A 25,499-nucleotide genomic window follows, 5' to 3' on the forward strand; every position below is an offset into this window, starting at 1 on the left:
GGTCAAATACACCCCCCCTTCTTCCCTCTGTGCACAATGATAGTTTTAAACAAGGAATTCTGTAAACACAGGGGTGGTCAAATACACCCCCCCCTTCCCTCTGTGCACAGTGATAGTTTTAAACAAGGAATTCTGTAAACACAGGGGTGGTCAAATACACCCCCCCCCCCCCTTCCCTCTGTGCATAGTGATAGTTTTAAACAAGGAATTCTGTAAACGCAGGGGTGGTCAAATACACCCCCCCCCCCTTCCCTCTGTGCACAGTGATAGTTTTAAACAAGGAATTCTGTAAACACAGGGGTGGGACTCTCTTGTGATGAAAAAGGAGGAAATCCCTTTTTTTCCAGGGGGTTCGGGGGCATGTTACCCCGAATTTTGGTTAAATGGTACATTAAAATCTGTGCAATCTGACAAAAAAGACATTCTCCACACTCCCCAACCTCCCCCCCCCCCCCCCCCCCCCCCCCCCCCCTCAAAATTACTATTAGTTATCAGGAGTTTTCAGTCAGCACAATTTAACTCTCAAGCCTCCAGTGTTCTGTTTCATCTCCACGTCACTCCAAATCATTCAGTCAACAAGTCATAGATATTGTAATGAAATGTGACGCGGAAAAATAGATTACTCCAGCAGAATTCGTAAGTTGTGTCCGCGGAAATCCGCGGAAAAGTCCCACCCCTGAAACAGCACTGCATGGGGCCTTTTCCAGAAATAAATTCATCAAAAAATGTCAACTCACAACAGCAAGAGTCAGTGTGTCGATTGTTCATATGTGACAAAGTTGAGGGATGAGCTTATCCTATCTTAAAGCCTGGCCAGAACTGAGACGGTGACGAGAAGTAGTGTGCCTATAATGACACAATGCTTTCTTCGTAACCAATTAGATTCAACATCTCAGATCTGGTCAGGCCTATACAAATGCCATCTCTCAACTTGGTCCATACAAAAATCATGAACCTGGCTTAATTCTGTACAGAGTGGGAATTTGTTTTTCTCTTTTTCGAAATCCAAAATAAGCAAAATCAGGTCTTAAAATCAATCAATCAATATGAGGTTTATATCGCGCGTATTCCGTGGGTACAGTTCTAAGAGCAGGGATTTATTTTATCTTTTTATTTTATGCAATTTATATCGTGCACATATTCAAGGCGCAGGGATTTATTTATGCCGTGTGAGATGGATTTTTTTTTACACAATACATCACGCATTCACATCGGCCAGAAGATCGCAGCCATTTCAGCGCATATCCTACTTTTCACGGCCTATTATTCCAAGTCACACGGGTATTTTGGTGGACATTTTTATCTATGCCTATACAATTTTGCCAGGAAAGACCCTTTTGTCAATCGTGAGATCTTTAACGTGCACACCCCAATGTAGTGTACATGAAGGGACCTCGGTTTTTCGTCTCATCCGAAAGACTAGCACTTGAACCCACCACCTAGGTTAGGGAAGGTGGGAGAAAATTGCTAACGCCCTGACCCAGGGTCGAACTCGCAACCTCTCGCTTCCGAGCGCAATTGCGTTACCACTCGGCCACCCAGTCCAAGTCCAAATGGAGCAAGTCTTAAAATGGGAGTGAATTTACAGATGTTATGAACAAGAAGTCTGCGAAAACAGGGTCATTAATAGGAAGGAGTCTTAGATTGGGGTGTCTTAAAAGGGGCAGGGGTGGAGGCCACTGTAATGACCATGAAATAATCAAAATAATACTATCAGTCATCTTATTCTCTACCAAATTTCTAGAGGTCAAGACAATGATACAGATTATTTACTTGTGTCACTGTTAGTGTCATTCTATGAATAACAGACCGATAGAAAGAGAGCTCTGTGTCTTGTACCTGGGTTCGTGCTCAGTTGCTTGAAAATTGACTTGTCAGAGGTTCTTCTTCAGCCTTACACCAGCCTACAGCGGTAGCTTCTACTTCACCAAACTTTGTTCTGAAACAAAACAAATAAAACACATCTTCAGGGTCAAGCATATGTATCAAATCATGATCACACAATTAAACCTTCTTCTTTGGTCAGTACTATTGAAGATTTGTTAATTGTTTCTTGTTCACAAAAGCACTAATCAAAAAATTGCTCCAGGGGCTTGCAACGCAGTACAATATATTACCTTACTGGGAGAATGCAAGTTTCCAGTACAAAGGACTTAACATTTCTTACATACTGCTTGACTAAAATCTTTACAAACATTGACTATATTCTATACAAGAAACACTTAACAAGGGTAAAAGGAGAAACAGAATCCGTTAGTCGCCTCTTACGACATGCTGGGGGGCATCGGGTAAATTCTTCCCCCTAACCCGCGGGGGGTTGTACAAGATAATGAAATAGAGTGAATTTTGAAGTGCATTCATAATTAAAGCCCAATCATGTGGTTTAACCTACCTAGTCTTGAAAAGCCTGTCCGAGGAAACAGATCAAGCACCCTTCCGCAGACCTTCCTGACGGAAGAGTCTTGGTTGTAACCGCTCACTTTCTAAAGTAGTCCATAAGCAGTTCCATGTGCCTATGTTATCACTGTAACCAGCTCCTTTGTGTACCTGTGATCTGGATGAGCTGCAACACATAAAACTTTCATATGAACACTATGTCAAGTATACCAGTTAGCATCCATCAAACACTGACTGACTGAGGAGCATCACAAGATCTGTTCTAAGGAGGTAACAACTATTGTCACAAAGTGTTTATGATACAGCTGCAGGCACATGGCACTGAGTGGTCAATTGGTGAGGGGGGGGGGGGGCAGAAGTTCTGCTCAGTCTTGTCTGCTGATACTACACTTTGTGGTGGTGTAAGGCAGGGAATCACACCCCAACCACTGGCCCCGCCCACCTGGTGTCGAGTGCCTGTGGATACATCAGTCCCAGTCATGGCTGGCCCCCGGTTGACAACTGCCATGTACGTCATGTACGGGTACATTTACTTTGCAGTACAGATTAGTTTTCAATAGCAATGACATCATGGACGCACACCTGCCCAACGCAGACAAGGACAGCAAAATCAGGGACCAAACGTGATAAAGAGTAACTAATCGTCACAAACATCAAAATGCTTTGCATTTCTTGACCAGATAACAATCATTTCTGGGCAATTGAAGATTATTATTCCACCTACAGGCTATCACCCCCATGGCTGTTACTTGTAACACATTTCATTTCTTAAAATATGTTTTGTAAAGTAATACTGTAGTTAATAGATTTCTCTGAAAGGCACATTCCTTCTCATGAAAACAATTTGGCTCACCGTCTAAGATCTGGTCAGGCTTTAAAATGGGATAAGACATGATCTCTTAACTTGTTCACATACCCACAATGAACGGTCTGGTTGCTCTCTGCGCCAAGTGCGATTGTGTTATGAATAAATGCTGTAAAAGCTACAACTGTACTAGCTCATTTAAAAAAAAAATCACAAAATGTCATTTCACCACAGCAAGCAAACAGTGTGTTTATTTCTGGTATAGAACAGACACACACATACACACACACATACACCAAAGCAACACAAAAGCCCAAAACATGCCTACCATCTAAATGAGGAATCCAGTTCCAACTGTCTTCTGCCAATATAACACTGCCAGAGACACCATGGTGTAGAAAGTCAGTTTAAAGAGAGACTACCTGAAAGAAAAATGATACAATAATAATAAAACACCCAGTGCAATAGACATACTTGCTCGTTAAAGGCTTACTTTACCATGTAAAAACATTTTGCTTCACAGTCTCAGATCTTGTCAGGCTTTTACTTGGGATAAGATCATCCCTCTACTTGGACGAATAGCAACATAGATCAGCTTGAATGCTCTCTGTGCAGAGTGGTTTTTGTTTGTTTGTTAAAGAATTAGTTTTGTTAACAACACTGGTACCTTTTTGTGAAAATATTTCATCACACATTTTAACTCACCACAGCAAGCAGTCACTGAATATATAATTTTTTGTATGTGGCCAAGATGAGGGATTCCAGAGCATAATATAACATTGATTTCTTCATGCCATCTGATTTGCAGTTGAATTCACAGGGCGAGAAAAATTCTAGACTGTCCTCAACATTCTATGCTGACTGTAAATTGTAAATATAATACATCCACCCTAGCTAACTGGTACACTAATCACTTGCTCTGGCTTACTTCTTTTTCCAACATAATAAATCTGTTATTTGTACTTTAGCCTTTTGTGGTAAAATATTCTCATTACCACCAGTTGCACTCACAAGCTATTGCACTAGTGTATTTTGGAAATGATCAAAGGACTTACTTGTGTTCTACAACAGCACCATGTCAGTGTTGCGGGAAGAATGAGGCAGGGCTTGGTAATAACTGAGACCTGCAAGTAAACAGAACATATTTAGAATCCCAGCATGTGTTATAATTTGTGTATATTTATATTATAAGGTCTTACATTGCAATAACAAACACACACACACACATGCACACACTCATTCAATGTGCTCTATGTGCTAAGAATAAGAGTGATTGTTTAATGAATTAACGCTGAAGAAGCTACTAGTTGCTTAAACACATTCATAGCAAAATGTCACTTGATCACCACATCAAGCACACTGTATCTTCATTTCTGGTTGTATACATTGTATGCAAGTGGAGGGATGATCTTATTCCATGTAAAATCCTAGCTCAGCTGATCTCTCTCAACTTGGATTCATACCAAAAATCAGGAGCCTGGGTGTTTCTGTTCAGTGGGCATTTCCCTATTTGTTTTATTTGAATGCATTTCTTAAAAAGAACACTTCCTCTGCATAGCCGTCAGGATGTTGGTTCCACCTTTAGGAATGTGTCTTAGTGGACGGACAATCTTATTCCATGTACATGTTCCATTCCTTCGTGCATTATGTGATTCTACTGTATTTTAGTCATAAACAATGACCTTCATTCTAATAAGAAGAGACTATTACCTTTCACCTCGGACGTGTCAACTCATATTTTGCCGCTGAGTCGGTGGACAGTTGCTGGAAACCGAGTCCGTCGTCACACTTCGGGCTTTGGCAACTAAGTTCACTTTGCGGGTCTTTCCCCTTGTAACACCATACTTGTTCGATCACAGTTTCTTTGTTCATCGGCCGAAGCAGGCCCAGGCTCCTTCGCTCCCGTCTCGGCCACAGTTTCCTCAGTGCAGTCGCTGAGTCGGGCATGAGAGCCCGCCCTTGAACGCACTCTCCCCTGTACCGCATAGTTTTAAACCTCCCCACCTTTTTAATCTCCCTGTTTGCCGGAGCTAACCACTATCGGTAACAGTGACTCAACCGCAGGACTCTGAGACGTTCGCAAGAACCCAGTCCTCTTCGGAAGAAGATGATGATCAAAGATGCATTGCCGACGCCGGCCATGTTGAATTAGTGAAAACCGAAACGTGGAAGCGAAACTAACTTATCTTCGGGAATCAATTAGGAAAACTATATGTGTAGTAGGTAGAAAAATGGCATTTAATGAGACAGATAAAACTCGGATCAAATGAGAAAGAAAGAACTATCCAAACTTGCAAGCACAGCCGCGGTAGTCCTAAGTACGTACTGAAGTTCCCGATCCATGTTTTAGTCTAACCAGCGCTGTCTCTAGTCTATAGATGCGCAACAGGATAAGAGATACCCTGAGGTTATAAGTGATACTCCCACATACGTTGCACAAGCATAGTTTAACGTTACCTTATGTACGGTCCAACCGGTGTGCAATGGGTGGAGAGAGAGGGTACACCGAGAGAGAGAGAGAAAGAGAGAAAGAGAGAAAGAGAGAAAGAGACAGATATTGAGAGAGAGACAGATACAGAGAGACAGATTGAGAGAGAGCCAGACAGAGAGAGAGAGAGAGAGATGGAGAGAGAGATGGAAAGAGAGATTGAGAGATAATGAGAGAGACATTGTGACAGAGAGAGAGACAGAGACAGAGAGGGACTGTGACGGAGACAGAGAGAGACAGAGAAGGGCAGGGGAGACAGAGAAGGAGACAGAAAGAGGGAGGGAGAAAGAGTGAGAGAGCATAGAAGGTATGGAACATAAAATGGGAATGGTGGCGGAGGCAGGGAGGGAGGAGGGGGGGGGAGGTGCGAGAGACAGGGGGATGAGGTTTAGGCGGAGATCGAATTAGGAGCTGTTTAAGGGAAACGAAGTGGAGAAGGGGAAGTATTAGGTTAGACAGGAACCCAATTTCCCTCCTTCTCTAGCTTGTTTGTTTCCCTCGCTGCTTTTCTCTCGTCCACTTAGCCCTGGGGTGACCAGGGGTCACTTGGTTTGTCGTCTTGTAGCTGTTTGAGAGGTTCCAGCGGATAGCAGAGAGCTTTTTGCCGAGATCCCCAGCTTGACAGGCACAGTCCTCTCCTGTGAACATGATTCACCATCTCAGACCAGTGCAGGCTTTTACAGGAGATGCGAATATTCCTACTCGTTGAAATAATCAACAAAACAAGAAAGATAGGTTATTGTAACGTTCAATTTATGACCACCCTCCCCCCCAAAAAAAAAGAAAAAAAAAAGAAAAAAAAAAGAAAGAAAAACCACCCCAAAAAATCCAACAACCCCTAACAAAAACAACAACAAAATACCCGCAAACACACACACACACACGTTACATTTACAGTACGTCGACCCGATTGTCTTTTCAGAAGACAGACAGACTTCTTCTTCTTCTTCTTCTTGGCGTTCGCAGAGGTTACACAATCAGTCCAGCACTGGTGATAAATGTTGTCGTTTTCTCCAATTCCTGTCGACTGCCGTATAGTTTGGTCTGCAAGGGAGTTGGTGACGGCCACACTTCTTTTCGTTCCTCATCTAGTAAGGGACATCGCTGTAAGATGTGTTCCGCTGTTTGGTCCTCTTGACCGCAGGCACAGGTTGGTGATGGCGCCAGCTTGAACTTTCGGTTCATGTGAGCATTGAGCCTGTTGTGGCCAGTACGCAGCCTGATGAGGTTGACTTGCTGCTCTCTGGACATTGTGTGGTAGTCATCTCTGTTTGTCCTTGGCCTCATCAATGCCTTGATGATTGTCTTCTGCTCACTAAAGCTGACACTGTTTTCAGGTTGGTCTTCCACGGCTCCTTCTTTTGCCAGCTCATCTGCCCTTTCATTTCCTGGTATCCCACAGTGTGCTGGTATCCACTGGAGGACAACTCTTCTGGTTTGTCTGACCATCTGTAATGCTTTGGCCAGCTGTGGGAGTTTGTCGTTCTCTAGGGCCTGAAGGACTGAAAGGGCGTCCGAGAGGAAGACAACTTGGTAGCAAGGGTCTGCGGAATCCTGAACGAAGGAGGCCGCCTGCATGAGAGCTTCTGCTTCTGCTTTATAGTTTGTGCAGTGTTTGCCAGTGGCAACGCTGGATGTAGCTGTATGTCCCCCAGGGAACTGGATGAGAATGCCTGCACCTCCATTGAGCACGGCGTTAGTTGCTGATCCATCGGTGTATACATGGATCCACGCCTCTTTTGGGTACTGTTCGTCGATCAGGGCGAAGGTGAGTGCCTGTCGAGCTGTGTCATTCTGATCTTCTCCTGAGGTAACATGTGGAACACTGGTGCAGATCTGGATGCCTGGTTTCTCTGTTGCCTTGGGGGTTTCCTCTTCTTCTTGAGTCAGAGGTAGAGTGTTCTGTGGAAGGACTTCCCTGTACTGTCGAGAAAGTCTCTTGCTCTCGTGTACAAAACTGCTCCGTTTAAGCCGGTTCTTGGTGAGGTTGCTCAGTCTGTGCTTCATGGGGTGGTCGGGTAGGCACTTGAGCTTCTCGGCCTGTACCATAGTCTTGGCTTCTCTTCTCTGACAGAGGGGTTGGATGGTGGTAAGCTTCTCCATTTCCTTGATGGGCGTGGATTTCATTGCACCGGTGATGAGTCGGAGGGCCTGGTTTTGCACACGGTCAAGGGTCTGCAGGTTTGTCTTGGCTGAGGTTGACCACGCTGTGGAGCCGTACTCGAGGTGGGGTCTGATTGTTCCCTGGTATACTGTCTTCAGTATCTTCTCGTTCGCTCCCCAGGTGGTACCTGCCAGCTTCCTGAGTATGGCTAGCTTGCGCCGGGCCTTCGTCTCTGCCTGTGCAATGTGTGGTTTCCAGGTCTGCCGTCTATCAAAGGTGACACCAAGGTATGTTGCTTCTTCATCCTCTCTCAGAGGAGTTCCACCAAGCCTAATGGTTCCGGCTTTCTGCTTTGGCGACAGTGTGAATAGGGTGGTGGAGGATTTCTCCTTGTTGATGGAGACGCACCAATCTTCTGCCCATGCGTTCAGCCTATCTGCCGCTTGCTGCATTCTGTAGGTGGCAGTACTTGCGTGCTCCTCCTTGCACCAGATCACAAGGTCGTCTGCGTAGAGAGCAGCTTTGATCCCCTTGGGCATCTCAGACACCAGATCGTCGATGAAGAGAAGGAAGAGTGTGGGGGAGAGGACTCCGCCCTGAGGGACGCCATGACGAAGGAGGAACTTCTTGCTTTTGGTCTGGTCGACGTTAACTCTTGCCCTGCGGTTATAGAGGTAAGAGCGAATCCACTGGTACATGTTGCTGGACACGCCTTTCCTCAGCAGTTTTACAAGGAGTCCATCTTTCCAGACCTTGTCAAAGGCCTTCTGAAGATCTATCCAGGTGACGAAGACCAGCTTCTGTTCCTGAAAGGCATCTTCAACTTCTTGCGCCAGGTAAGTGACCTGATCTTCAGTGCTGCGGAACTGTCGGAATCCAGCTTGTTCAGGGGCGAGGAGGTTCCTGGATTCCAGGTACCACCTGAGGCGCTCGTTCACAATTCTCTCCAGGGTCTTCACAACACAGCTGGTGAGGCTGATTGGGCGATAGCTGGTGGCCTTCTTTGGATCCTTCCCTTTTTTTAAGATGGGGATCATGATCGCTTCTCGCCAGGGTTGTGGTAGCGATCCTTCTTGCCAGCTGCTGTTGAAGACCTCGAGTAGCTTGTTCTCTGCTGCACTACCAAGGTGGGTTAGCATCTCGTTGGTGATGCCGTCTGGGCCAGGGGACTTCTTCGCCTTTGACTTTTTCAGAGCTGAGTGCAGCTCGTGGAGTGTGAGTGGTTGACTCATGGCGTCCACTGTCGACTGTCTGGCAGGTCTCTTTCTTTTCTCTCTTCTTGCTTCTCTCTGTTTCTCGGGGCTAACATGGAGGTTGCTCTCAGCTGCATAGCTTTCAGCAAATTGGTTGGCAGCATGCTTTCCAGTTAGCACCTTCCCGTTCTCTTCTAATGTGATCTTTCCTCTGCTGGTGTTCTCATCATTCAACTGCTTGGTGAGCCTCCAGAGCTTTCTGCCATCCTTCTCAAGGTTCAGAGAGCTTGTTTTCTCTTGCCAGCTTCTCCGTCTTGCCTGTAGCTTCTTTTTGAGAAATTTGGCTTTGGCTTCCTGGAGGCGGATGTTGTTGTTTTGTGACGGGTTGACTTCTGCTTCCCTTCTGGCGTCTGCCAGATCATCATCCAGTTCCTGCAATTCATTGCTCCAGTAGGGCTTATAGTCTCTCCTGGCACCCCTGGGAATGGACTCACGCGCTGCTCTGAGGATGCTCATGTTGAAGTCCTTCGCCACCATGTTGATGTCTCGACCCTCGACTCTGATGTCTTTGGTGAGTTCGCTGGTGTGGTGTCTAAAGAGGAACCAGTTCGCTCTTTTGTAGTTCCACCGTGGGAAGGAAGCTTCAGTGCAGGACTCCATGCCCAGGGTCAAAAAGACTGGCCGATGGTCACTTCCACCTAGCTGTTCTCCGACCTCTCTGCTGGTTAGCTGGTGCATGTCTTCCGTGCAGAAGGCTAGGTCAGGAGTTGATGTAGTGTGCCATCTTCTGGAGTAGAATGTAGGGCAGTCAAAGGGACTGTTCAAAAGGATGAGACCTTTGTCGTCCTGCCAGTTCTCCACCTCTTCTCCTCTCCGATCCAGGTGGTCATATCCCCAACTCTGTGAATGACTGTTGAAGTCACCCACCACGATGAAGTTGGAGGCCTTTGCGGGGATCGTGTCAAGGGCGAGGTGTCTATCATTGGGGCAGTAGAAGTTGACAAGATGGAATTCTGATGACTTCGTCTGGATTCGAATCACCTGATATTCGGAGTCCTCCATGTGCGTTTCTATCAAACAGGCATTGATGTTGTTCCTGATGAGGGTCAGGATTCCTCCTTTGCTTCGGTCTGTTCTGTCGGACCTAAGGCATTGGTAGCCTCTCACTTTGAAGGACTTTTGGGGTGTCAGGTGCGTCTCCTGAATACAGCAGATGTTGATGTTCTTCTCATGCAGGATATGCTCCAACTCTGTCTTCTTGTTCAGGATACTTTCTGCGTTCCAGTGCATGACCTGAAAAGGTCGCTGCTGACTGGGTTTCTTCCTGGTTGTGGTGGTGCCAGTCACTTTCCTCCCGCGTCCCCTGGCGTGACAAGACGGACGGGAGGGACCTCCAGTAGTTGAGGCTGGGTCCCTTTGAGGCATGGGACCCGACGCTGCTCCACCCTGGGGGGTCCTCAATGGGCGAGCGCCATTTCCATCTGTGCTGGTTGATTGTGTCATCATTTGCGTAAGTGCGTGTACCCGTGGTTTGTTAGAATGCGCCGTGCGGCCCGGGTCCTCCGTCTTCAGCATTCAGGGTTTTCTGTCGGGGTTACCTCACCCTTAGCTCATGGCCCGTACGTCCTACCCTGAGAGCACAGGGGGGAGGATTTTCGGGATCCCACCCGGAGCCAGTTTGGTCCGCGGCCGCAAGCGGCTGATCTCCATATCTGAAGACCGTTCCCCTATCCGCCACCCGGGGACGCGCTGGGTTGGGGGTGGTCGCCCCACTGAAAATCCCACACTGGGTTAAGAAAGATCAGCCTGTCCCAGAGACAGACAGACAGACAGACAGACAAACATAACCCTAACCCTAACCCAAACAAAACCTAACCCTAACCCTAAAGTTATGACACAGATAATAGTTAAAACTTATCCTCAAATTGTCGACGAAACTCGCTTGCAAGATGCAGGCGAGGTCTTCGCCAGTCCACATCCTGTGTGTGTTCTGTCAGAATGTTTGATGAATTAATTTCGCACATTGACACCAGTGGCTTTCTAAGAAGTTCATTAAACATTCCCACTCTGCAAAAAAAGCACTTGGGTATACATGTGACCAGATGGAGGGATGGTCTTATCCCACGTTAAAACCGTGCCAGATCTGAGATGATGAGCCGAACTGGGTTTTTTTTAATTTAAAGATATGTTCCTACCCGTAACGACGTACGACCTAGACATGGGACTTGTTGGATACATTGATTTTGTAATAGACGATTTTCGGAAATAATTCCGAAGGGTTTGTATGTGTTGTGAAAAAGTGAATACCCTTGCTTTTCCTCTGACATATACATTAAGTCTCACGTGCTCCTGTCCACGTGTTTCCGACACACCCCGACACACCCCTCGCTAGTGATTGGCCCCTCCAATGTTTGTCCGAGTACAAATCAAGGGTATTCACTCTTTAACAACCCATACAAATCCGACAGTTATTTTTCGGAATTCGTCTATTCGGGGCAGGGATATAGCTCAGTTGGTAGCGCGCTGGATTTGTGTTCAGTTGGCCGCTGGATTTGTATTCAGTTGGCCGCTGTCAGCGTGAGTTCGATCCCAGGTTCGGCGGAAATTTATTTCACAGAGTCAACTTGTGCAGACTCTCTTCGGTGTCCGAACCTCCCCCCGTGTACACTACATTGGGTGTGCACGTTAAAGATCCCATGATTGACAAAAGGGTCTTTCCTGGCAAAATTGCTTAGGCACAGTTAATAATTGTCTACCTATACCCGTGTGTCACGATCTAGTGACATAGACCAAGAAAGTGTCACTCGGTGGGGTGCCTTCTCTTGGTCAAATTGCGACAGAAAGCGCCTGTGCGTGAGTCGGGGCTATACGGCAGAGTTTTGCTGACAGCGCAGAGCACGGATATTGTGCCGCACGGATTTTTCGGGGGTGTTTCTGCTTGCGAGGCAGAATTGTGGATAGCTGAACTTGATATGTGACAAGGTTAGTCACGTGTTATTGTCAAGGTTGTCTGTCTGAGACACGATAACTGGACACTTTACACTCACCAGCAAGAGGAGAAGGATCGGTGTTTTTTTCGTCCATAGAGTTTGATGGTTTTCATCACGTCTAGATATTTTCTTCTATCTACGTGCCGTTTCTGCTAGCACAGATAGGGCTCTATTGGAACTTCAACGAGATACCACCTGCTCACAGTTACATGTTTGCTGAGGACGAGTCGTCAATTTCTCTTCGCCGTGTGGGGAACACTCTGTTTCACCGCATAAAGTAGTCGGCAAGAGGTTGGATGTTGTGTCACTGTTGACGAACAGAGGCCATTCCAGGGAGGAACCGGGTTTTGCTTCCACGAGAGTGCTACATTCATAGGCTTTTTGAGGTAATAAATCATTATTTAACGCTGTTGATGAGTCTGTGTTTGTGGAATGAAATACTCTCTGTTGTTCTTTCCAGGTTAGCGCATAATTTGCTCTCAGTGACGCTAAAATACTAATTTGTATATGTTTTTTGCAGATAGGGAGAGAAGGACGGAAAACGGCTGTTTTGTTGTTGTGAAAAGTCCATTTGTGCAGGCCCACGTGCTCGATGAGATATGTAAAGATGACATGTTTAAAGGTGGAGGGTGAGGGGTAGCTGACATGTTTAGTGCACCGATGCTTTCTGTTTGCAGCCTTCCTATCTTCTGTACGGCTGCCTTTTGCGGGACACTGCTAGCTGCAGACGTGGTAACCGGGACCGGACATAACCAGCAAACCGGCTAACCAGCGAACCGGCTAACCATCTAACCAGCGAACCGGCTAACCAGCTAACCAGCGACTGGGTGCGGCGCCTGATGCCTCCACAGTTCCCTGCTTCGTCACCACGCTAACCAGCACTTCATTCGACGGAGCAGTTGTGGAGGCTAAACAGACTAATTACAGACCGTCCAGCCAGTGGCCAAAGAAAGCTAAGTGCACCATGTCTTATGCACCCCGTTGACCACCGTTGTCATTTATGCTATCTGTGATTATATTCGAGTAGTGACGACGTGGGGTGTGTGACACCTGCATGAACTAGCACTTTTGGAGCAGAACAGTCGTATTTTCTTATCTTTACACGGGATCAGCGTGTTACTATAATTTTCTATATTCCAACTGGCATTTTGTCAGTGACCATTGGTTTTTACGTTTCGTGAACATAAAAGAACATATTTTGAGTGAAGTCTCGAGGGAGGTGGCGAGTTTTTACATAAACAGGCGTCTGAAACTTATACTTTTGTTGTCTCTATTTAATTGTATGACTGCGAGAGTGGATCGTGGTGTGGTTAGTTAGTTAGTAGTAACTAACCGTTTCATAATCACCTTAAGTGATATACTGAAACGTGACACCGTGTGACTTGGAATAATAGGCCGTGAAAGGTAAATATGCGCCGAAATGGCTGCAATCTACTGGCCGAATAAAATTTCATCTCACACGGCATCATTGCAGAGCGCCTAGAACTGTACCCACGGAATATGCGCGATATAAGACTCATTGATTGATTGATTGATATTCGCACTTTGGTGAATCTGCAAAACCCATTTTTAGAAACATACTACAAATGTAGCGCTTGAAGCAACCAGGGTGTTGAACTACGGTATGTTTCCAACGAAAGGGTGCCCGAAGCGCGTGGACTATCCAATACGGATGTATTATGGTGTTCAAGATGTTTTACTTGGAGGTGTAGGCATATTTATAGAGCAGTAAGAACAGAAAAAACCCAACTTTTGAGCTCATGCCTTTATTTTTTTTATTTTTGAAGAGCCTGTCATTTTGTTAGGGAAATGTAGAACTTAAATGACAGTAATTGATGTGGCCGTTATCTGTTGGTTTTGGCTGTGTGTGTGTGTGTGGGGGGGGGGGGGGGTGGGTGGGTGGGGTGCGTGTGTGTGTGTATGTGTGTGTTAGTGTGCGTGTGTGTGTGTGAGTGTGTGTGTGTGTGTGTGTTAGTGTGTGTGCTAGTGTGTGTGTGTGTGTGTGTGTGTGTGTGTGTGTGTGTGTGTGTGTGTGTGTGTGTGTGTGTGTGTGTGTGTGTGTGAATGTGTGTGTGTTCGTGGGTGTGAAACTTTGTTGTTGAGGGTATTCAAATAGAATATTAAATTCAACTATACAAAAAGGGTAGAAGAAAAATGTAAGACAACAATCCGACACAAAGGTAAGCATGCAAGAATTGGAAGAGTTAATTAACAACGAGGAGAAAATTACAACACCCCAAAACACGCATGCATCACTGCAGAGTGCATATCAAAGCACAATATGCAAATGTCTTCAACATTAACTGCTTCTCGGATTCTAATCTTTCCCGTCATAAAATCAAAATTTGCATAAATTACAAATTTGATTTAAACCCGAAGAATTAACCATGTTGCTCAATACAATTCCCTCCCTCAATTAAACATCTGAAATAACGTGAACGGATTTGTTCTACTCTTGCTGGGATTTCAAGGTGTTGTTTTAGCATATTTTTTTTCCTCTAGAGAAAATCTCTCATTCACAACAAAGGGGAATACAAGCATGTTATGATAGGACATTAGAATGTTGGATTCACTGTTGCGAATATTTGAGTGTTCCGCGCAGGCATAATACAAGGCTAAGTAGCCTTGGAGGAGGTATAATGAAGTAACACAAACAATACTATTGGATTTAGCAATGTTATTTTATACTCCTAAGAACTGATGCCGTAACCGACAAATACCTCTGTTGAATTAACACCATTAATAGAAGCTTGTCACTGCTCCCAAACAAAGTCATGACAGGAAACAAAAATGCAAAACAGAGTGTTCTAAATTGGAAGAGTTGATACATGAAAACAAAACAAAACAAAACACATGGACGAGAGAGTGAGAGAGAGAGAGGGAAAGAGAGAGAGATGGAGAGAGAGAGAGAGAGAGAGAGAGAGAGAGAGAGAGAGAGAGAGAGAGAGAGAGAGAGAGAGAGAGAGAGCGAGAGATAATTGAATTGAACTTTTTTTTAACAAGGATTAAGATTTAAGGCTACGCCTTTTCTTACAATCTGTCCTTGGGACGCATAGACACACAATTATATAATTACAAAATTAAAAATTAAAAATTTAAAAAGTTTACCAACAAAAGGAGGTCGGAAAACTTCAGCACGTGATAATAAAGATGACGATGATGATGATGATGACGATGATGATGATGATAATGATGATGATGAAGATGAGACATGAAGAGCATACATATGTGGTTATTCATAAAATGAAATGCATACTATGCAGGTAATTATAAATACAAGCTGGTAGCAATCGAACATGTAGCAATAGTACAACAAAAATATGTTCAGAACATACAATGCACAGCATATCTTTGACGTAATACTAAGTGTGGTAAATCAAAAGGCGTTAAACTACTCAGACATTAAGTGGTTTTTAACACATTTTTTAAAACTTGTTAATGACTTTAAGTGCTTAAAGGATGATGGAAGCAAATTCCAAACTGAAGTACCCGAAAAAGCAAGACTGGTCTTATACAGGTCAATTCGTGGAATCGGTGGGATCAAGTTGACCGACCCATATCTGTGGGTAGCTTTATTAAATAATGATGTAATGTAAATCGGCACTTTACCGTAATACAATTTATGCATGAAAATGGCTTTGTTTACCTTGAGATGCTTGAGAGAGAGAGAGAGAGAGAGAGAGAGAGAGAGAGAGAGAGAGAGAGAGAGAGAGGGAGAGAGAGAGAGAGAGAGAGAGAGAGAAGAGAGAGAAAGAGAGAGAGAGAGAGAGAGAGAGAGAGAGAGAGAGAGAGAGAGAGAGAGAGAGAGAGAGAGAGAGAGAGAGAGAGAGAGAGAGAGAGAGAGAGAGAGAGGGGGGGGGGACTGCGGACAGTTAGACAGCTAATCAGTGTGACTGAATCAGGGACAAAAACGTGGAAGCTCAAATTTAAAAAAAAAATGTGACAATATTTTGCGTTGTTCTGTCGACATGCCCTGCGGTCAAAACCATGCACGCACACGCAGAAAAACAACAACATAAAAAAAACAAAAAAAAACGCGAACACCAACAAAAACAGGATGAAAACCACAACATAATTAACAATCCCTACCCCAACCCGACCCCCACCCCCAAACAACACACACACGTAGAAAACAAGATTACAAACACGCAAGCAGCGACAAAAACCAGACAGAATACCGAAGCATAGACATTTTTAGACCCCCCACACACACACACAACCGCATACATTAGCTTTTGTATTGCACACACCATCAAACACGAACAGAAACCTAGTATAACATTCCTTACACACACACACACACACACACACACACATGCACGCACGCACGCACGCACACACACACACACATGCACAAAACACACACACACACACACACCCCCCCCCACACACACACACCCCCACACACACGGACCCCCTCCCAATCTCCACCCCCTCCCTCCCTCTACACACACCAATATTATTCTTCCCCCTAGGGCCATTACGCCATCAGCATGGGCCCATATCCATTGGCACGAAGAACGTACCTTACCGGTCCTTTCAACCAGTAACACAACTCTACGAAACAGTCCAATAGGCAAAAATTTGGAGTCTTCTCTGCCTGCCAGGATTGAATAGCCTTCATTAGCATTGAGAGACGAAGAGGTCAGGCGTTGAGCACGTAAAGCATGGAATCAGTCTTCTGCCTCACACTGATCAGCAACCCCATTTAGGATCACTTGGCGTTATACCAGCATCTGAGATTTCGAGGGGTAGGAAATTAAATGACCGCTCCCGGTTTTGGCTGAGACATCCACAATACCACCGACAAAAACAGAAAAAAAAACCCATGGACATCGTCGAACTAACGCCATTCCCCTTTACACCCCCCCCCCCCCCCCCCCGCAAAAAGGACTGGAAGGTATACGTGGACCAAATTGAATGAACTGTATTTTTTCCTCTGAGGAAAAATGTGCGGCAGAGTCGGATATCAATTGCACACAGACACAGGCACAGACACCCAGACCCACACACACACACACGGACACACACACAGTCATACACACACACACACACACACACACACACACACACACACACACACACACACACACACTTAAACAGACAGGCAGACAGACAGACAGACAGACAGACAAACGCACACACACACACACACACACACACACCACACACACACACACACACACACACACACACACACACACACACACACACACACACACACACACACACACACACACACATACAAAGAAGGACGAATAACTGTTTTCAACTCAGGCTACACATTTTACAATAAAACAACAACACAAAAACACGTTACTTGACATTTTGATTTCAAAACGACAATCAGGCATTGTTCCAAAAATAAGAGAATACTTGCTTGAGAAACCGATACGTTAGATATTTCATCTGATCACGGGGATACTCTTATTACGGAAGCAATTTATTCTAATTGATAAAGTTGAGTTGTTTCGACAAAACAAAGACACAGCAATGGACTAAAACGTCCATGAACGCATAATTGGTACGCCTCTTCACCAGTTAATATATGGATTAAATTTTAAATTCCTCTTTCTGTGTGTCTCTGTGTGTCTGCCTGTGAGTGTCCGTCTCTGTGTGTTTGTGTGAGTGTGTGTGTGTGTGTGTGTGTGTGTGTGTGTGTGTGTGTGTGTGTGTGTGTGTGTGTGTGTGTGTGTGTTACACGACACTTGAGATTGACGAAGTTCTCAAATGTCGTATAGTTGTGTTCTTTTATTCTACGTGGCCCGTCTTCACAGCAGCAGACAAAAACTCGTCAATTTGAGTTCGAGGATTTATTTAGCATTCCATACATACAACTGCACATCGTAGCAGAACTCAAAGTAGAAGCCTTTTAACATACAAATCGCGCTGGCGTCTATATAGTAAATACTCAATCTCGAGACTATTCCAGACCAAACATGATACAACTAAAATTAGATGAACTGCCCATGGACTAGAATAGTGACATTCTCTGTGACGTACATCAAAAGTGCCGACGCACTTAATCCGAGCGAACGCCACGAACCCACGACTCAAAACAACGTGGTAAAGAACTTGTTTTGACAGGACTAGAGAGTTTACCTGCATTCTCGTCCAAACATAAATATTGTGTTTACAAAATATAATATCGGTACTTTCCCACAAAGTACAAATAAGTCAACTACATGCAACACACAAAACTGAACCAAAGTTCAGCAACGGCAGCGTTTCCTAACATTACCCCCAACACAAGAAGAAATTTACCTAATTTCTTTCAATCATTGAAACGCTACCTGTACACATATTATGTATACATAACAAATTAAAATCCAGGTATGTACATTAGTCTCTTGGAGAATGAACACAGTTTTACTCACATACTCGGCTGAGAAAATACGCTCCAACATTGTCTGAACCCTTAATCGATTTCACTCGCATATCAAAGTTCTGCAAGTACATCACCCACCTCATGATACGATTATTTACAAACTTTGCAGAGTTCAGGTAGGTGAGGGGTTTGTGATCAGTCTGAAGCACGAATTTCACCCCTTGGAGGTAGAGTTCAATTTTCTTGATTCCCCACAAGATGGCTAAACACTCTTTCTCCATGGTCGAGTAGTTCTTCTCGGCTCCTGACAGCTTCTTGCTGGCATAGCTGATCGGAAACGGTTTACCTCCATGCTCTTGCATCAGCATGGCGCCGATCCCTTCGTCCGATGCGTCTGTACGCAAGATGAACTCTTTGGCAGTATCAGGAATTGCCGTAGCACCGGGTCTCGTGACATCAGGTCGCGCACGGTCTGGTATGCCTTCTCCTGAGTTGGTCCCCAGAGTATTCGGTTGGGGCATCCTTTTCGGGTCATGTCCGACAAAGGCGCCGTTATGGCGGCGAAGTTTGGAATGAACTCTCTGTAGTACTCAGCCAATCCAAGGAAGGATCGCACCTGCTTCTTGGTTTCAGAGAGAGAGAGAGAGAGAGAGAGAGAGAGAGAGAGAGAGAGATAGAGAGAGAGAGAGAGTTGTGTGTGTGTGCGTGTGTGTGTTTGTGTGCGTGTGTGTGTGTGTGTGTGTGTGTGTGTGTGTGTGTGTGTGTGTGTGTTTGTGTGCGATTCTTGTCTACATTACGACAGGAATTCTGAACTGTCCCACATTGTAATCTGAAAAGCAAGTAATTTTCATGTAAAAAGCTCTCAGTCGGGCCATTGAAAGTCTTGATTTGCATTTAAACGGCCTTTAACAAAATAGAGTCGTTGAAGTGGGCTTTTAATAGTCTCCAGCGTGTAGTACAATCATATGGAAATTGCAATATATATATCACACAAAAACCAGGCATGGGAATTGAAAATTGTAAAAAAGGCGGAACATTTATAACTGTCAAGTCGACGGCGCGAAGCGCCTAGCCTTACTAGGGGGGGCCGGGGGCATGACCCCCCGGAAAAATGTTTTCTCCAAAGAACCCAGATGGTGCAATCTGGTGTCATCTGAGCTCCAAGTTTGCCATTAAATTCTGTTTTTCGAATCAGAGTTTTTAGTACAAAAAATACCAATTTTTGCTTTTTTGAAGAAAAAAAAATGTATACATGTATTATATGGTTTAAATTTGTAAAAAAAAAATTGATCTGTTGAGACAAACAGGAAAATGTAACTTGTAACACAATCTGTGCAATCTGGTTTACTTTCAAACATAAAAGTTCAATAACTGAGGCGGGCGGTAGCAGTGCGTGAACAAAGGACGGAAAGTTTTCGTGTGCCTCCCCCCTTTATTTTTTCGGCGGACACTTTTGCATTTTCGGCGGAACAAAAAAAAATAAAAAATTCGGCGGAAATCCGCCCTTCGGCGGACAATTCATATGCCTGAAAAACGTAAGCCCATAGAACGAAGATCCCCTCCAATTCCATCATACTTTCTCCCTTCTTCTCTTTGTTGAAACAAAATGTCGATAAGAATGTATTAAAGCAATGTGAATGATCACCTGGCCTCCATATGTTATTTCGAACACCATTCTGACTGCCTTCAGAGACTTTTAAGAATTGACAGTCAGACAGACAGACAGACATACAGGACACAAAGACAGACAGGCATGCAGGCAGGCAGGCAGGCAGGCAGCCAAGCAGGCTGGCAGGCGGACAGACAACGACAGACAGGAGAACAGACTAACATACAAATATAGAGAGACAACAACAACAACAACAACAACAACAACAACAACACCAACACCACCAACAACAACAACAACAACAACAACAACAACAACACCAACACCACCACCACCAAAAACAACAACAACAACAAGAGATTCAGCCATTCAATGCTTCATTGAAAAGCCCCTAGCCCGACCCCAACTTCCATTCATGTTTACATTCAAAGCCTCCTCGCCAGGAAAATTTGCTCTTCTGCAATCGCAACAAACATATAAAAAGAAAATGACAGCTTAACGTGATTTACAAGAGAATTATTATTGAGTTGCACATGGAAAATACACTCCCCGACGCGAAATGCGGAACTGCGTACATTTCTGGGTGAAAGCAACTAGCGTCAGTAGTGAATAGGATATTGTGATTTTTCTGGTCGACATTACCTTTGGATTTCTAGTCAAAGACTTTGCCGTAATGGGGAAATAACCTTGTTTATGACTTATTTCTTGCCAAGAATGGTGCCTTAATGGGGCCATAACCTTGTTTCTATATACCGTAAAGTACCTTGTAAGCGCCCACCCCCCCCTGTGCACCAATTCTGACCCAAAGTAGGGGGTGGGCGCTTACTAGGTACTACACCCTATGCACGAGCAGTTTTCAGAAAGAAATGTGATATTTGATCACTTCGTAATCATATCTTCTTTCTTTTTTCATCTTCCATTGTTTTTCTTGTTTGTATTGTCATTAGAAGAGCTTGGGGAGACAAATGTCGTCGCATCCTTTTCTTGTATGCAGAGGTGCCGCTGTCGGCATCACTGTGTCTCTGATTCCTTTGAACAAGGGGTACGTCTTCTGGATATGGGCAGCAGTCTATTTTACTTGGCCAAAGACTGTTTTCGGCAGAAAGAGAGAGACTGAGAGAGAGAGAGAGAGAGAGAGAGAGAGAGAGAGAGAGAGAGAGAGAGAGAGAGAGAGAGAGAGAGAGAGAGAGAGAGAGAGAGAGAGAGAGAAAGAAATCAGAGAGAGAGAGAGATCAGAGAGAGAGAGAGAGAGTTCAGAGAGAGAGAGAGCTTCTTCTTTTCCTCTCCGGCCTGGTGACGTAACAGGGTATCGCGATTCTCTCGCCATTCTCGTATCCTTTTTCTATCTACCCCAAACTCACTTGCTGTTTGCGACACATTTCCATTGGCGTTATTATCCAAATAGTCAAGAGCTGACAGCTTAAATGCAACGGTGTACGATTTGATCCGCGGCATCTTGTAATCATTGACTTGCAGGCGTTTGATAGGGTTTGCAAGCAAGGGAAATCATTCACAAAACTAGCAGATCAAGTGAGGAATTTTTATTTCCCCTGATTTCAATGGTGTAAAGTGGGGGGTGGGCGCTTACAAGGTACTATACCCTATGCACGGTTTTGGACTAAAAGTGGGGGGTGGGCGCTTACTCGATACTGGGCGCTTACAAGGTACTTTACGGTATATAATACGACTTGTGTCTGTGTGTCTGTTCGGGATGCACGGCCAAAGTTCTCGATGGATCTGCTTCAATTTGGTGGGCATATTCAGCTAGACCCCGGACACAACCTGGTCGATGAGAATTTTCAACACGTGCTCTCAGCGCGCAGCGCTGAACCGATTTTGGTTTTTCTGTTCATTTCACCATTCCCAGTAACTCTTCCTTATCTTCTCCAGTGTTTTGCGTTTATCTCCCTTCCTTCGTGTGGCGTCAATCCATATTCCCGTTACTACGTTACTATTTTTAGAAGGTCACTGCACGTTACTATTATTAGAAGGTCTCCAGTGTTTTGCGCGTTTATCTCCTTTCCTTCGTGCGCCGGCGTACACCCGGCAAAGCCTGGTATTCGGCTCTACTTCTTTCCGGCGAAGCCGGTACCCGGCGAAGCGGGTAATCATCTAGTACGACATATATGCAAAGCAAAAGAAGAATGCATTCTCTCGCTATGGGAGTAAGAGAGACAGACGACTAAAGGGTGGTGGTCGTGGGAAAGTGGTGGTGGTAGTGTGTGTGTGTTTGTGTGTGTGTGTGTGTGTGTGTGTGTGTGTGTGTGTGTGTGTGTGTGTGTGTGTGAGTCTTGGGGGGGGGAGGGGGAGTCTTACGAGGACCACATGATACGGGCGGAAAAGAGTACGTTCTAGTGAATTCGTTTATCAGGCTGCAAATAAAGCATGGTATTCAACGAGATAATATGAGGGGTTAACAATTGAATTGAACATGCAAATCAGAGAAGTTACGTACAACGTATTATTGCTGTCTTGTGGAGGCGGAAACACGAGCAAGAGAGCCACCTAGCTAACGAATAATAAGGGGCCGTGAGATAAGATGAAATGAGATAAGATAAGATTCGAAAGAAGAAAAAGAAAGAGAGAGAGAGAGAGAGAGAGAGAGAGAGAGAGAGAGAGAGAGAGAGAGAGAGAGAGACAGACAGACAGACAGACAGACAAAGACAGAGAGACAGACAGACAGACAGGCGCACAGACACACAGACAGACGGAGAGTACACATCTGCACACCCCCACACACTCGACCCACAACTGACCACTCATTCGTTCATCCGGACAACATTACCTTTTTAATGTATTCCATGCTTAACGTTTCCTCTTCCCGTGATTTGGCCTACCCGATACGAGCAGATCGACGGTTAATTGTGTTTATTTTCTTTCAATTTGTCGTGTAACGGGCAATTTCCCTGACAACTGCACAGTTTGCCCTCGCTGTTTGCCCTGAATTGGATTAGCGTGGCTTCAGCAGCTCGTATGAACGGCTTTCAATGCAAAGCGGGCCTGCTGAATCTTCTGCATGTCATTGCCAGACTTTTGCACGTTAATTGTATTCGCTTTATCTCTTTCATGCCAGAGTTGCATTATTGTATTCATCTATCATCTCTTTCATTCGTGATTATTTTATGCATGAGTTTAAAGCAGATTTAAAGCTTTGGGAATCGAGGGATGCGATAAACTAGAAGGATTTAAAGAGATCTAAAGTTCTACTGATGGATATAACGCAACTACCCGAATTACATGAATGTAATAGTATTCAGCGCATCTCATGCGAGATTTTCAAACGTGATTTTGAAGCAGTTTCGACTACGCTTTGAAGATCGGGCTAAAATTAATCGACAGGCAGACAGATAAGCAGACAGACAGACAGACAGATAGATAGACGCACGCACGCACGCACGCATCCATCAACCACACACACACACACACACACACACACACATACACACACACACATACACACACACATACACACACACACACACATACACACACACACACACACACACACACACACTGTTGACATATTAATCGACAGTCAGACTGAAAAGCAGACAGACAGACAGACAGACAGGCAGACAGACAGACAGACAGACAGACAGACAGACAGACAGACAGACAGACAGACAGACAGACGCACGCTCGCATCACTCAACCACACACACACACACAAACACGCACGCACACAGGCAGACAGACAGGCACACACACACACTAGCTAACGCTGTTCGTGGTAGTCTTTGGAAGTATTTTTGTTGTTGGTGTTGATTGGGTCTCATTCTTGAAAGATCACAATTCTTACAAATTAACACAAATGTAATTTGAATAAGGCGAACAGAAAACTGTGCAATATACCCCTCACATTACTCATTATGTGAAGCTTTTTCCGTTCGATATGAAGTCTGAAGAAATAAATCTAGTATGTCTCCCTAAATCCAAGACAGCTCCTGCTCTATAAACATGTTACGTCACATGGACATGAATATGTTTGGCTCTTCCGAAGCAAAAACACTCGTTAATTCTATTTCACTGTCTCTCTCTCTCTGCCTATCTGTCTCTCTTTATTTCTCTCTCTCTCTCTCTCTCTGTCTTTCTCTGTCTTTCGCTGTCTCTCCCCTTTCTGTTTCTTCCATCTGTCTCTCTCTCTCTCTCTCTCTCTCTGTTTTTCTTTCTGTGTGGGTCTCTTTTTTCTCTCTCACTCCTCTCTCTTTCTCGCTACCCTTCTCTCTCATACTCTCTCTCTCTCTCCTCTCCCTCTCAGTTTATCTGTCTCTTTCTTCCCATCTCTGTCTGTCTGTCCGTCTCTCTCTGTCTGTTTGTCCGTCTCTCTCTCTCTCTCTCTCTCTCTCTCTCTCTCTCTCTCTCTCTCTCTCTCTCTCTCTCTCTCTCTCTCTCTCTCTCTCTCTCATTCTGCCGTCCTCATTCGAAGCAACAGCATCACAAAATATCAATAAATATTAGATTATTTCCCTTTTGAAAATTTGAAAAAAGTCCAGTTCCTCTGTAATATCACACAATCCACTTGCACAGACGCATCAGCTTTTTGTTCTTCCGAAAAAGTGGCTTCGCCTAATCAGAACTGTGGTCTCAAGAATTTGCATCGCAAACGGCAATACCAGACAATGCAGCTGCGGCAACAGTAAGCTGCGTATAGCCTCCGGTTTTTTAATCAATTTATTCATAAGAATGATCAAACTGACAGTTGTTGAGACCTGACCAGAGGAGCCTGAGGCAGCAGATACACTTTCCGTGATATCTATGCTTAGTCTGCGTTCCATTGGGCAGTTTACGAAAAGGTTACATACCAAGTCTCAGCGGATAGAAAACAAATATTGGTCGAAGTTTGCTGATCATGAAAAGTGCCAGCTTCCACTGACTGAGAGAAAGAGAGAGAGAGAGAGAGAGAGAGAGAGAGAGAGAGAGAGAGAGAGAGAGAGAGAGAGAGAGAGAGAGAGAGAGAGAGAGAGAGAGAGAGAGAGAGAGAGAGAGAGAGAGAGAGAGAGAGAGAGAGAGAGAGAGAGAGAGAGAGAGAGAGAGAGAGAGAGAGAGAGAGAGTTATTGTCAAACCTAATGAAGCCATTTTGCCCAAAGTTTCGTTCGGCAGGGAAATTGTATATTTCATTAAAACATAATGAGTACATCTCAAGAACTTCCTATTCATCTCATAAATACTTTCAATGAAAGTTCGGGGCATCTTGAAATTCTTTAAAAACCTTGGGTCGTGTTCATCTTAGAGAACTTAATATTCTTACCAAACTTGCCGAATACTTTAACTTTATCATTTTATCAGTATTATCCTTGATCCTCAGTTTGCTATGTCTACGCTTTGAGTATCGCGTAGTTGGGAATACATGAGACGTCGACGTCCGAGGTGCTGCAGATCGACACATTAGTTTTCAGATAAACTATGAGTGCACGCATCAGCTCTACTTCAAAACCAAACGCTCTCTGGAAAGAAATGGTAAACCAGAGCAAGATGTTCACCATGTGTAGCGATTTGCACGCAATCCGCAATGATTTCCCGTGCCGGGTCACGTTGACGAGTGGACCTGACACCTTATCTCGAAATCTGAGTTGTTCGAAGGCAT

General features: G+C 44.7%; 1 long non-coding RNA gene across 1 annotated transcript; it reads right to left on the reverse strand.

Annotated features, from left to right (window-relative positions):
* Nucleotides 1-454: 454 nt before the first annotated feature.
* LOC138976826 (uncharacterized) lies at nucleotides 455-5,689 on the reverse strand. Its single transcript, XR_011459165.1, has 5 exons — nucleotides 4,913-5,689; nucleotides 4,258-4,326; nucleotides 3,531-3,624; nucleotides 2,393-2,563; nucleotides 455-1,939 (listed from the first exon to the last, which is right to left on the reverse strand). It is a non-coding gene; the product is annotated as an uncharacterized lncRNA (long non-coding RNA).
* Nucleotides 5,690-25,499: the final 19,810 nt, after the last annotated feature.

The sequence above is a fragment of the Littorina saxatilis genome, linkage group LG1, assembly GCF_037325665.1.
Source record: "Littorina saxatilis isolate snail1 linkage group LG1, US_GU_Lsax_2.0, whole genome shotgun sequence".
Lineage (NCBI taxonomy): Eukaryota > Metazoa > Mollusca > Gastropoda > Littorinimorpha > Littorinidae > Littorina > Littorina saxatilis.